Source organism: Sturnus vulgaris, unplaced genomic scaffold, assembly GCF_052056855.1.
Source record: "Sturnus vulgaris isolate bStuVul1 unplaced genomic scaffold, bStuVul1.hap1 Scaffold_84, whole genome shotgun sequence".
Classification (NCBI taxonomy): Eukaryota; Metazoa; Chordata; class Aves; order Passeriformes; family Sturnidae; genus Sturnus; species Sturnus vulgaris.
In genome coordinates this window covers 1,344,755-1,357,877 of record NW_028276728.1, presented here as the reverse complement: position 1 = coordinate 1,357,877, position 13,123 = coordinate 1,344,755, and positions in this window count along the sequence as shown.

Genomic DNA, 13,123 nt, shown 5'->3' with positions numbered 1-13,123 from the left:
AGGGCTCAAATCCAACAAGGTGAGGTTTAACAAGACCAAGTGCTGGATCCTGCACTTTGGCCACAACAACCCCTACAGTGCTCCAGGCTGGGCACAGAGTGGCTGGACAGCAGCCCGGCAGAAAGGGACCTGGGGGCACTGATGGACAGCAGGCTGGACATGAGCCAGCAGTGTGCCCAGGTGGCCAAGAAGGCCAATGGCAGCTGGCCTGGATCAGGAATGGTGTGGCCAGCAGGAGCAGGGCAGTGATTCTTCCCCTGTGCTCAGCACTGGTTGGGCAGCACCTCGAGTGCTGTGTCCACTTCTGGACCCCCAAATTAGGAACAACATGGAGGGTCTGGAGTGAGTCCAGAGAAGGGCAACAAGGCTGGTGAGGGGTCTGGAACACAAGTCCTGTGAGGAGCAGCTGGGGGAGCTGGGGATGTTTATCCTGGAGAAGAGGAGGCTCAGGGAGACAAGGTGGTGTCAGGACACAGGTTGGACTTGATGATCTCCAAGGTCTTTTCCAGCCTGGCTGATTCTGTGATTCCCTGAAACCACCCCTGGAGCAGGTGCAGGATGAGCCCTGGGCCTCCTCTTCAGCAGGTCCAGCAGTCCAGGTCCCTCAGCTTCTCCACACAGCCCCAAAGCCCATCCTGTCAGTCCTGCAGAGCCTCTCCAGCCCCTCCTCATTGCCCACAACAGGGAGCCCCACACCCAGACACAGCAGCCCAGATGTGCCCCCCTGGGCTGTGGTGCCTCTGGCAAGGGAGCAGCACGAGGCACTGCAGGACCCTGCAGACAATTCCTGCAGCACTTGGAGGATGATCCTGCTCCCCAAGGGACGTTCCCATGGTGCCAGCTCAGGAACTGAAATGGGGAGTGGGGCCAGAGAGGAAAGGGCAAACAGGGATGAGCTGTTTGTAGAGACGGGAACAGGGGTGGGCAAGAGCAAGAAATGTGGATCAGGAAAGAGGAAAGAAAGCAAAGGTGAAGAGGAACTGCTCAGGGCAGTTGAAGGCATATACAGCAATAAGGCAGATAGGCAGAATAAAAACGACAATATAAGAATAAATAAAAAGTAGAAGTAGAAGAACAACTAGAGGAACAAGAAGAAGCACATAAGAAGAAATAGTTATAATAAGAGGAAAATTAATAATAATAGGAAGAAGGATTATAGAAATACTATGATGAAGAAATAGTGGTAGTAGTAAAAATAATAATAAATTTAAGCATAGACGTAAGAAGAATAATATAGAGAATAAGAAGAATAAGAAGTAGAAGAAGAGGAGGAGGAGGACTACGAAGAAATAGAACTAGGAGGAAATAATTACAATAAATATAATAAAGTAATGATGATAATACTAATTTCTATTAATGTTATCAAGTTAAAATGCACATCCACACATCTTCTAGAGTCACAGTATAGTCTGGCTTCAGAAGGAACTCAAAAATCCACTCCTGAATAAAGAGGCTGAGACCAGCCCAGCCCAGCCCTCCTTCACCTGACTGCAGCTTTGGCCTGGGACTTGAGCTGCCAAACAGCACCTGAGGTACCATAAAGGTGACACCACTGATCAATTCTCTCTGCTCTAGGGACAAGGACACAGCACTGAGGCAGGAGAATGTATCCCAAGAAAGCCAAAGCCAGCAGCTGTCCTGAAAATCAGCTTGGGCCAGGCTGGGGCTGGGGGAGGCCGTAGCCCACAGGCTCATCTGCTGAGGCCACCTTTGCACACACTGCCCACAGCCAGCCAGGGAGGACGAGAGTTCTGGGGCTGTGGGGGAACCTCTGCTCACAGGCACTCAACACCCATCCTCCCTCACACAAACTGGCTCCGCTGGAAAATGCCCAGCCCGGGAAGGCCACATCCACGGCACATGGCCGTGAGGGACACCTGAGGAGGGGCCAGAATCCATCCCAGAGCCCCAAAGCGCTGCCCAGACTCACTGCTGAGGCCTTGCAGCAGAGCACTGCTCCTGATGCAAAGGGATGCAGCAGAGCCAGAGGCTGCTGCCAGAGCCTGTGTCAGACTTGTCCCTGCCAGGGGAGGAACCTGGGCCTTCCCCCCTGGCCCAAGAGTGTATGGACCCCCAGAACTCCGTGTTTGTGGGGCACCCTGAGCACCAAGAAGACAGAGATGTAGAGCATCCACACTATGCCACTGGGATCCATCTCCAAGGGATCTGGGGATGGTCTCCATCAGGGAGCAGAATTCCATTGGGATCCACAGAGTGCTGAGGTTTTCTACTTCATCTGGCTCTGTCACTCTCTTTCTCTCCCCCCACCTGTATTCTATGTTGGTTTTTCTCTCTCTGTCATTGTCTCTGCCTCTCATTTGCTCTTCAGTAAAATCCACACTATTGACTTTGGCACATGGTCTCATTTGCACCCTAACTGAGGCAGAGCCATTTCTGATCATTTCAATCAGTGGATCAGAACAAGGGGCTGGAAGCCCTCCAGTCTGGCTGCTGCTCCATGCCACTTCCAGGGCCTTGGGCTGCTGAAGGGCTGCTGGGCTGGGCCCTTTGTGACACAGGGGTGTTCTATCGGGTTCCTGGGTGATGAGGGACATTCTGTTGTCCTGGTGACATGGCACAGCCCCAACCTGCAGGGCTATAGAAGGGGTCCAGGGCCCTGCGCTGCCCAGTGCCAGGAGTGCCACTCACTCAGGAGGAAGCAGCTCCCGGGATCTCTGTGTGCCAGACGTTCTGCACTGCACATGGAGCACGAAAACGTGAAGCCCAGCTCCAAAGCAGCCAGCCCCATGGCCAGCAGGCTGGAAGACCAGGCCCTCAGCGGGCAGGGGCTGGCAGCAGGTGACAGCTCAGGCCTGGTAACATGCAGCAACGATACCAGCAGCTGCCAAGAGGGATCCCAAGGGGAAAGCTGCATTGGGCAGGTGCTTCTCCCAGAAGAAACCAGCACTTACCAGCAAGAGTCCCAAGGACAAGCCTGCACTGGGCAGCAGCTCTCCCCTGCACAAGTCTGCAGCGACCATGAGGTCTCCAACTGGGATGAATGTGTCCAGGAAGAGGTGTCCCACAGCCATGTCAGCAGCTACCAAGAACTGTCAGACTGGCAAGAATGCATCAAGCAAGAGCTTTCCCATACGGAAGACTCCGTTGAGCAGGAGGTGTCCAGAGGAAGTGGTTATGGAACCTGTTCCACCAGCAAATCAGGCTGTAGTCCCACCCTTGATCCTTCGGGAGCTGGCAGACACGAAAACACACATTTTGGGGTTGAAAATCTTCTGAAACATCTAAAAAAGGTAGTAATAGGAAAAGGAGTGACTGACATTGTACAATCAATAGTGAGCAAATGTGAAATCTCCTGTAAAAACAACCCTGACATGAGGAAAACAGATGTATTAGGAGTGACAAAGGTGGGGGATCTTCCTGGAGATTACTGGCAAATAGGTTTTGCAGAGTTACCACACAAAGAGGGATACTGGTACCTACTGGTATTAGTTGACACCTTCAATGGATGGCCAGAGGCTTACCCCTGTTGCACTAGCAAATGCCAGGAAGTGGTGACAATTTTGTTCTATCACAGAATTCCAAGGTTTGGGATTTCCTTGGGGATGTCATCAGATAGGGAACCACACTTCATTGCAGCAGTAGTTAAAGAGGTTAGCTGGATTTGGGGAATGACTTGGGATCTGCATACACCTTACTGACCCCAAGCGAGTAGTAAAGTTGAATGTGTGAATGGGACTCTCAAAACACAAATTAGCAAACTTTGTCAGGAAACATCCATGACATTGGTTCAAGCCTTGCCTAAAGCTTTACTGAGAATCCAGATACAACCGAGACAGAGGGATAACATCAGTCCCTATGAAATATTGTATGGCAGACCTTATCAAATTCCACTTATTGCAGGTGAAATTCACGTGAAGGGGAGACTTGATTTACAGAGATATCTGATGGCTTTAGGTTCCACTTTGCAGAAGCTCCAGAATTACATCGTGCTATCCAGAGCCATAGGACTGGACACACCTGCACATCCCTTCCAGCCTGGGAACTGGGTCTATATTAAGTAATGGGACAGTGATCCTCTACAAGCCAAGTGGAGAGGACCATCCCAAGTGCTGCTGACCACCCTCGCTGCAGTCAAAGTTGCTGGCAAAGGACCCTGGATTCACTACTCCAGAGTTAAGAAAGCTTCTGCCCCTGAAACAACTGTAAAAACAGAAACTGATGCAGACAAAAATATTCTTTAAATGATTCCTCTTCTGTGCATAAAGAACTATTCATGATAATAATTACTTTTCTTTGCCTGACTGTGCCTGACTGTAAAAGACACTATTACAGTTAGATATTTATTACTGTTCATTATTGTTTACTATTATTATTGCTAGTGTTAATTCATTCCTGTTAGATACTTATCTATTATTAGATATTTACTGGTAGATATGTACTGTTATTAGATACTTATCCATTGTTAGATATGTATTTACTATTAGATATTTATCTGTTCTTAGTTACTTGCTATTGTTAGATAAATTGTTAGATCTATTGTTAGATCTGTTATTAAATACCTATTATTAGTAGATATTTAGAATAGAGACTTGACAAGGTAAAGGCCTTGTCAAGCCTCTGAAGGGGGAAATGATGCCTTGGAGTTTAGCTTTTCTATTTTTCACATTCTCTGCTGTTTAATGTGTAACTCTGAAACTTCATCTTAGGTGTTAGTAGGTTCTCTTCACAGGTAGTTAGAAAAACAATCCCTTCCCAGCTAGAAAATCAAGCTCACACATTACCCCAAAGAAGCACAAACAACGTGGAAGGGAAGGGGGCAATGCAGAGGGCTGAGACTTCATAACCCTGGGCTGTGGTTGGACAATTGACCCCAATGTGCAGACGAACCAAAACTTATCAAAGTGTAAAACTCATGACCAGGATCCGCCTTGGATTTGACTTGGGTGGAGCCCCGGCCAGGCTCTTGCACTGCCCAAAGTGTATCCTTTCAATAAAACCCGATTTGATTCCTTTTGCTCTGCCTGCTCTCTGTTCCAGCTCAGCCTTCCCAGGCATCATCAGTAGCAAGTTAACCTCACGAGGAACAGGATAAATCCTTGTATGCTAAGGCACCTGCTTGTGACTTCATCTTACTGCTGGCAACCAGGAATCAGGATACTTGAATATTGACAGTGACTCTGGTCCCAATAATTCAGCGTTTCAGATCACCACTATCACTAATAGTAGTGCCCTTGCTAGACAGTGCCCTGGGGCAGTTTCTAGCCTGAGTCATTTTCACCTGCAGCTGGATGAAATACAGCTTAACTTCAAACAAGACAGAGGCTGATTTACAGCAGCCAGAAGTGTAGCTATATATTTCAAATATCTTTTCAACATTAAATAATAAATAATAAAATAAATAAATAAATAAATAAAATAACTAAATGCCTTTCTTTTTCCAGGCTTCCTTGAATGTGCAGAGTCTACAAAAATTCAGATCATACAAATTGCAGTACCAGAGAAAATTGTTCCAGCTGCCTCCTCATCCATTCATTCAACTTAGTCATCCAAAACACGCCAGGAAGACTGTACAGGTGCCATAAGTATCTTTATTTTTCAAGGCTGTATCCTGCCTGGTCATTGACAGAGATTTTGTGACAGTTGCTTGCACTGTCCATAAATATAGAAACCAGTAGTTTCTGGTTTCTCTTCTGGTCCTTTGTGAGAGTATGTGTGCATCACTGCCCCTGGAAGAATGGCTATCTCCCAGTGCATCTCAGTTTCTCTCCTGTAAGTCATTACAAGGATATCTCTTCAGGGAATTATGTGGACACCTGGAAATAAAAAAGAAAAGAAAAGAAAAAAAAAAGAGTATATTCTCTGGTACATGTTGTAGCTACAATCTGCTTCAACTTTGTGCTACAATGAGCTAGCTAGATTAGAAACTGAAAAAATGATAGGGAAAAATGAGAGAGATAATTTATACAAGCCAGAAACAGTGTAGAAGTAAACCTAGAAAAAAAGAAGACAGTTTTGAGGAAAAGCAAAGAAGAAAAATACCTGTTATGACTGAGACACAGACTCAGACTGACAGGGAATGTGAATCATTTATTCAAAGAAATGAGCTGGTTTTATACACTTTTTCAAGGCACAGTATTTCCTTATATGGCAATTCCCACTCCATGACCTATCTCATGTTGCCATGTCAGCAACTCGCTTTCTTAATGTCCTTCTATGGGGTGACCACATGTAATTCACCCGTCTGTCAGCTTCTGGCACACTCCTCTGCCATAGGGCTCTGCCTGTGACACCTCCTGCCCAGGTCAGGCAGAGACAAGCTGCTCTGTGCTGCTCTGTGCTGCTCTGTGCTGCTCTGTGCTGCCCTGTGCTGCTCTGTGCTGCTCTGTGCTGCTCTGTGCTCCTCTGTGCTGCTCTGTGCTGCCCTGTGCTGCCCTGTGCTGCCATGTGCTGCCCTGTGCTCCTCTGTGCTGCTCTGTGCTGCTCTGTGCTGCCCTGTGCTGCCATGTGCTGCCCTGTGCTCCTCTGTGCTGCTCTGTGCTGCTCTGTGCTGCCCTGTGCTGCCCTGTGCTGCCATGTGCTGCTCTGTGCTGCCCTGTGCTGCCCTGTGCTGCCCTGTGCTGCTCTGTGCTGCCCTGTGCTGCTCTGTGCTGCTCTGTGCTCCTCTGTGCTGCCCTGTGCTGCCCTGTGCTGCTCTGTGCTGCCCTGTGCTGCTCTGTGCTGCTCTGTGCTCCTCTGTGCTGCTCTGTGCTGTCCTGTGCTGCTCTGTGCTGCCCTGTGCTGCTCTGTTCTGCCATGTGCTTCTGCAGGTGCATTCCACAGCCCATAGCTCAACTCCATCCCATCCCATCCCTTCCCAGAAATACAGGTTAGAAAGAAGGGACAGACAAGATTTGTATATCTGTCAGTTTAGTAACTGAATTTCCCATAAACTTCTGTTGAGATCTGATTAGCTCTGCAGGGAGCAATATAAGTGGGAAAGCATTAGATGTAACTGAACTTGTGATAAATCTTCCTGCAGCCAAGCATTAGTCAGTCATATACTGATTTAACAACAAGTCATGATTACAGATTAATCCTGACTGGTACTTTCCGAATTATGGATAAAATTGATCGTTTAGTGTTGACTTCTACAATTGCCCAAGGTAACAGGATGGGGTTCTAGAGTAGGACCCACAGCTGGTCTGTGGGCTAGAGAGGGTTAATCAATGAGGTTTCTTTTGAGAAGTATTCTCTGACCAAGGCTATTGGCCTGGAGACCAAGAAGAGAAGAAGGAGAAGAAGATAAGCAAGAAGAAACCTGAGCTGGGAGAAGTATTTTTAGAAAAGTTTTGTGGAAAACAGAAGCATAGATGGCTTTACACCAATCAACTTTGTGTTGACCTATTGTAACCAATGGATAAAGTGTAAACTTTGTAGAGTGTATAAAAGACAGCCTGCTGTTGTAAGAAATGGGATATTGGCCTTCTGAGACGTAGTGTGTTTATTTGTATGTTGTGCCTGCCTCCATAGCAACAGGGTTCTCCTTAACTAAAGGAATTACTCAATTTGAGGCTGAAGACATAGAACTGCACACTTCTGACACAATTGGGATCATTAATATTGTCACAGAAGTGTATGTGAACAGCTTCTAAACCAGGTACTAGTCACATCCCATATAGTAAATTTCTTAACACCTTATTTAACATTTTAAAATCGAAGATACTAAGTTTTAAAACCAGCTGACTTTCTGATTTTCGGTTTGGAAGAATCCTTTTTGCCCTACTTTTCCAGATGTGATAAGCATTGCTCAAAGGCTTCATTCCTCTGGTGCCTGAAAGTAGAAATGCAGTATAAGAACATCTCTGGTGTTCTTCATGATGTTGGGTGTGATGAATAAGAGAAAGTAATAATTTATATGCGTGGTTGTTATTACACCTTAAAAAATGTGCAGCTGGTCAATAGAGAGAAGATTGTTTCTTTTCCTATGGTATCTAGACTCCATCTCTGTGATTCATTGTGGTTAGGATCTGTCATTTTTCATGGGTAAGCAAAACAGAAAATTAGGGAGCCTGTTTTCTTGAAGATGGAGATTCAATTGCCCAATTATCTCTCAGATAAAATATTTGTTGGAATCAAAATTCAGTTTTCTTATAAAGCTCTTGATTTTCATTTCTTTGAACCAAAAATTGTGCACTTTTTGAAAAATATAGGATGAATTAATTCTTCTTGAGTGACTTCACATACTTCTAAGCTTTAAGATTTAACTGAATTGACTTTGTACTGTAAACAGACACTGTTCTTGAACACCTCTTGTGCATATGTGTTTGATTTCCACAAGGGTCACATGCAGTTTCTATGCTAACATCATAAGGACACTTAGCATTAAACTTCTTAGGAGAAAGAAACCCGGTCCTGACATTTGTTTGGTGGAATCACAGAAGGTGGTACTTGCTTAGTACTTGTGTAGCTAGTGATATATCTTAAACGGTTTCTAACGAAGATCATTACAGATATTTCTGTAATTACAGCTATTTCTTTTGCCAAAGCTTAGTGTGTTTTCTTTGTCATCATCGTGATTCTTAAGTAATTTTCATCATGTATCAATATATATAATGCCAAATCACATATCCCTAGTGAGTATCCAGCCTGGCCTTGAACACTTCCAGGGATGGGGCATCCACAACTTCTCTGGACTACCTGTTTTAGTGCCTCAGAGTTAAGTATTTCTTCCTAATTCCTAATATGTAAATTAAACCTACTGTCTTTTAGTCTGAATCCATTCCCCTTTGTCCTGTCACTACCCTTGTAAAAAGTCTCTCTCCGTCTTTCTTGAAGGCTCCCTTTATGTTCTGGAAGGCCCCAGTGAGCTCATCCCAATGCGTCTTCTGGCGGCTGAACAGACCCAATTCTCTCAGCCTGTCCTTGTAGGAGAGGAGCTTCATCTTTCTGCTCATTGTGGTGGCCTCCTCTGGACTCACTCCAACAGCTCCATGTTATTGCTGTGCTGGAGCCCCAGAGCTGGCTGCAGCACTTGAGGTACACTCTCACTTCCTTAGAAAGGATGAGTTGCAATGAGGTGGACCTCTGACTTAATTTGTAAAATGTAGTGATTTCTGGGGCAAAGAGGTGATGAAATCCATCTTCATTTAATAATCCCATTCGTTTCAGAAGAAAAAGCAGCAACATAGAGAAGAAGTGGTTAGGGGATTTGCTGATAGATGGAGTAGGTAGTTCTCTTTTGCAACTCTGTTTTAGATCAAGAAAGAGATGCTAGTGAGTTTTTGGAGAAAGAGACTAGAAGTGATGACTCCAAAGTGTAAAAGACGAGTGAGAAAGAGGAATGTGATCTGGTGTGGGCACTAAAAGTGCAGACAAGAACCTTGAACAGTCTGTCAGTTAGAGTTCAGCACTTGTTTATTGTTATATAAATGCTATAAAAATATCTTACCAACGAATTCCTGCAAAAGTACAGGTGGCCTGTAAACCTGATTCGTATTGCAAGAACCTCTTGTATGATCCTAGAAAAGAGCTTAGTAGAGCTTGGTGCACATCACTGGCCAGGTTGAGGGAGAGGACGTCCAGCCACAGTGGTGCAGTAACTATCTGGTAGAAATAAAGCTTCCTAAGCTGGAAGGAGACACGAGGGCCTGAGGTCACCCAGCTGGATGATCCATCACCTGGAGGAGGGATATCTGGCTCACACAGTCATGCCATCTTCATCCAGGATGTGCCACATCTCCATAACCCCAATAGGCTGACTGATTTCTTTCCTCCTGCTTGGCAATTGGGAGATAACTGGCATGCACACAATGAATCTGACCCATGGGATCCAGACCAGTTGAGAAAACAGCTGAACTCTTCTTTCAGGTCACTTTGTCAGCAGAATTAGTCTGGCTTTAGAAAATTAAGTCCTAATTTAAAACTTTGCAAGTGCAAATTGAACTGCACCCGCTGCTGTGATGAATGTAGGTGGGTTTTTTCCATACAGGCATAAAAATGAGTGTTTCTCTCTAATGGTCAGTGTACAGGATATCACAACGTTTATTTAATTTCCAAGTGTGGTGGCTTTCCTGCTGTCACCTAAGGTAGTCTCCATTTTCTGCATAAACATTGTTTAATAACAGAATAGCAGGCTATCACCATAGATTCTGTACTTTTGTGTTCATCAGCTAAGTGTTTTTTAAGATGTGCATGACAACAACTGTGCTGCTACAAATGTGAGCACATAGAGAGCAAAAGGCAAATATTTAAGGTATACATTTATCTTAAAATCTCTTTGGTGAATACAAACAAAGCAAAAAGACCTTGAGCCTCCCTTGTATTGAGGTGATCTGGATGTTATATCCTTTGGACATTTCTCACTGTATGGTGAAATGACCCTGTATATCAAAGAAAATACTTATTTTCAGACATATTTTCATAGTTTTGAAAGATGGAAAAAAACCCTGAAGTGCTGAGAATTATAACATTAGCCTAACTTTTGAGCAAAATGATTTCTTTTATTCTAGTGTGAAGTAACCAAGATTCTGATTTTGTGTGATGATTTACACTCAGCTGTAATGTGGCTTGTTGCAAAATTGCTGTAATAAGAGTTGCAAATATCTATCAAGGAGAAGAGAGTAATTAGAAATAAAAGCCTGTGTAGGAAAACCCAATGCTATAAATAAGAATGTATGCTATAAATAAATAATGTATAAATATATAGATCCTAGAATGCCAATAAGCAGCACCTGGACAAGCTCTCCTGAATGTTCCACCAAGTTCAGGGGCCCAATTAAATGGTGGAAGATGATATTGTATTTCTGGGAAGCCAACTGTTCTCAGCATTACTCAAGGGAACCCATTGAGGTGTGAAGGTATTATGAACATTTCTCCAGCAGTGGGCTTCTAAAATTTCTCCTTTAGTAACCAAGGGTAATCTTCCCTTCAAAGAAAAACTCCTGATTTCAGACATTTCTTTTAGCAACAAGATAAATGATAATTATGTTGGTTTTGTCTAACTTTATACTTCTGATAAACCAGTGGTTTATTCTATAGGTTTTTGAGCAGTATTTTAAGGAATGTTTTAATAGGATGCAAGTCTGTAATTTTTCTCATATATTTGAGGAATTTTGGAATTATTTTAGGTAATCTAGGTTTTCTTTTTTTCAATGAAGAAAGCAAATAGTAAAAGAGAACAGATATGCTCATGTGAATTCTCTAGACACTCCCAGAAAACAGCTGTCATAGGGAGGATTGGACTTGTCATCTGGAGCAAGTTGTCTTGCTATGTATTCCTATCTATAGGTACAGCATAAAGAAATGATAATGATTTAGATTAGGCATGTAACTTTTAGACAGCTAAAGCTGAGCCTGACTTCTAATTGTTGCTTTAAAAGAGTCATTCTCGTTGTTTAGAACCCTTGATTTCCTTCAATTGCATGTGATAGAAATCTATTGAAATCAACCTCTTTTCATGTTCTTGTTTCAGCTGCTGAGGAGCTGTTATTTGTCAATCCCTTTCACTAGCAGTGCCAGTATAAAGTTTTTGATGCCTATATTGATGCTGTCAGATGGTAGCTGGCAGGCTCATTGCTTTGGGGATGCTAAAACTTCATGTGGGAACAATAGGAAGCAGGGCATTTTCAGGGCAGAGAAATCCACCAAGGGTTCCTATATGTGTGCAGAGATGATCTGTTGCTGTGGAAATAGTGAAAGTCCTTGAAATACAGTGTCATTTCCTTCTTTTGAAGTCCTTCCTGAGCATCCTCTTTTGGCATTTGGATCGTGGGACAGAGGATCTTTTGTTATGTAGCACTGTGGCATATTTTTAAAGAAATCGGACCTTTTTGAACATAAGAATTAACACCTCTAGACATGATTATTGGTCCAGTAAGGACAAAAATTGAAGGCCTGGATTTTTTACCGGAGAGAACTCATTCCCAGGGGATCTGGGGAGACCAATTCTTGACAGATTCATGAGGAAATATATCACAAGGGAAATGTTTGTTCCTTTTGCATAGGCTTCAAGCCCCACAAGCCATCTGTTGATAAACTGCCTTCTGAGGAATGCTCTTCATCTCCTGCAGCCCAGGTATATTCCCCTTCCAAAGGGCTGATCACATTGGGGCCATTGTGGAAAGCATAGGACAGTGTGGGAAATGCCTGAGGAGGTAATAAGCTTGTTTCCCTTTTGCTTGGAATCGTGGATCAAAGGCTTCTGGAATTTTCACAGGTAGGAATAATTTGCTAGTACAGAGATCCATCTAATTAAATTAAGTAGCTGCTTCCCAGGGTGCACATACTGTGCACACACTCTTACAGATGTACCCCTGAATCCAGTATGCAGGCATGGATTTTTGCCCTTTCCTGTTTTCTCTTAAGTTTAGAGGCTGAAATTTTATATGGGGAGGGGGTTGTCTTTCTTGTTTGGAGATGCTAAACACTTTAATGGACTTCTGTGTTTTGTAGACTCCTTTTTGAAACATTGTGGGAAAAAACCTACTGCATATTGTTGAAATTGCACTTTCAAAACTGTTTTTGTTCTATGCACATGCAGTTCACAAGCATAAAATAGAAACAAGTTTAACAAATATGACTTTATATATCAGCTGTGAACATTACTGTGTTTAAATGCTCTTGGTGACTTAAAACACAGATATAAGGGATTTCCAAATCCATCAGACTCCTTTCAAAATCCTTGCTGTTATAGTTGTATAACTAAAACTAGTGCCTACATCTTTGATATGGATTTAAAATATCTATAGTGTTTACTTAGAGGTTATTAATGCACTTATCCTTAAGCTTCTGATTTTTCTAGCTCTCACCAGGTCAGATGGGCTTTCATTCATGAAGGACATCTTTAGTAGGTTTTCTGGGGACAAATTTCTGCTTAAATGGATTCCTTAGGTGCCTTAATTAAAAAAACTTAAGAAAAAGAGATAAATGCATGGAGATCTATTACTGATGTCAAATATGCTGGATAAACAATGATGTGATGTACTCAAAACTAATCTTAGAATTGGTAGCTGAGACAGCTCAAGCATCCAACAGTAGTGCTCAGTGCAGGTAAAACACGGCAATGTCTGGTGCTGGTGATTTTTAAGGTCGTTGGTAAAGTTGTGTACATTTGCTTGTACAACAGTTGTCATAGGTGACTTTTAGCTAAAGAGTTCATATCATCCTGTTGGTCATCATCAAAGAG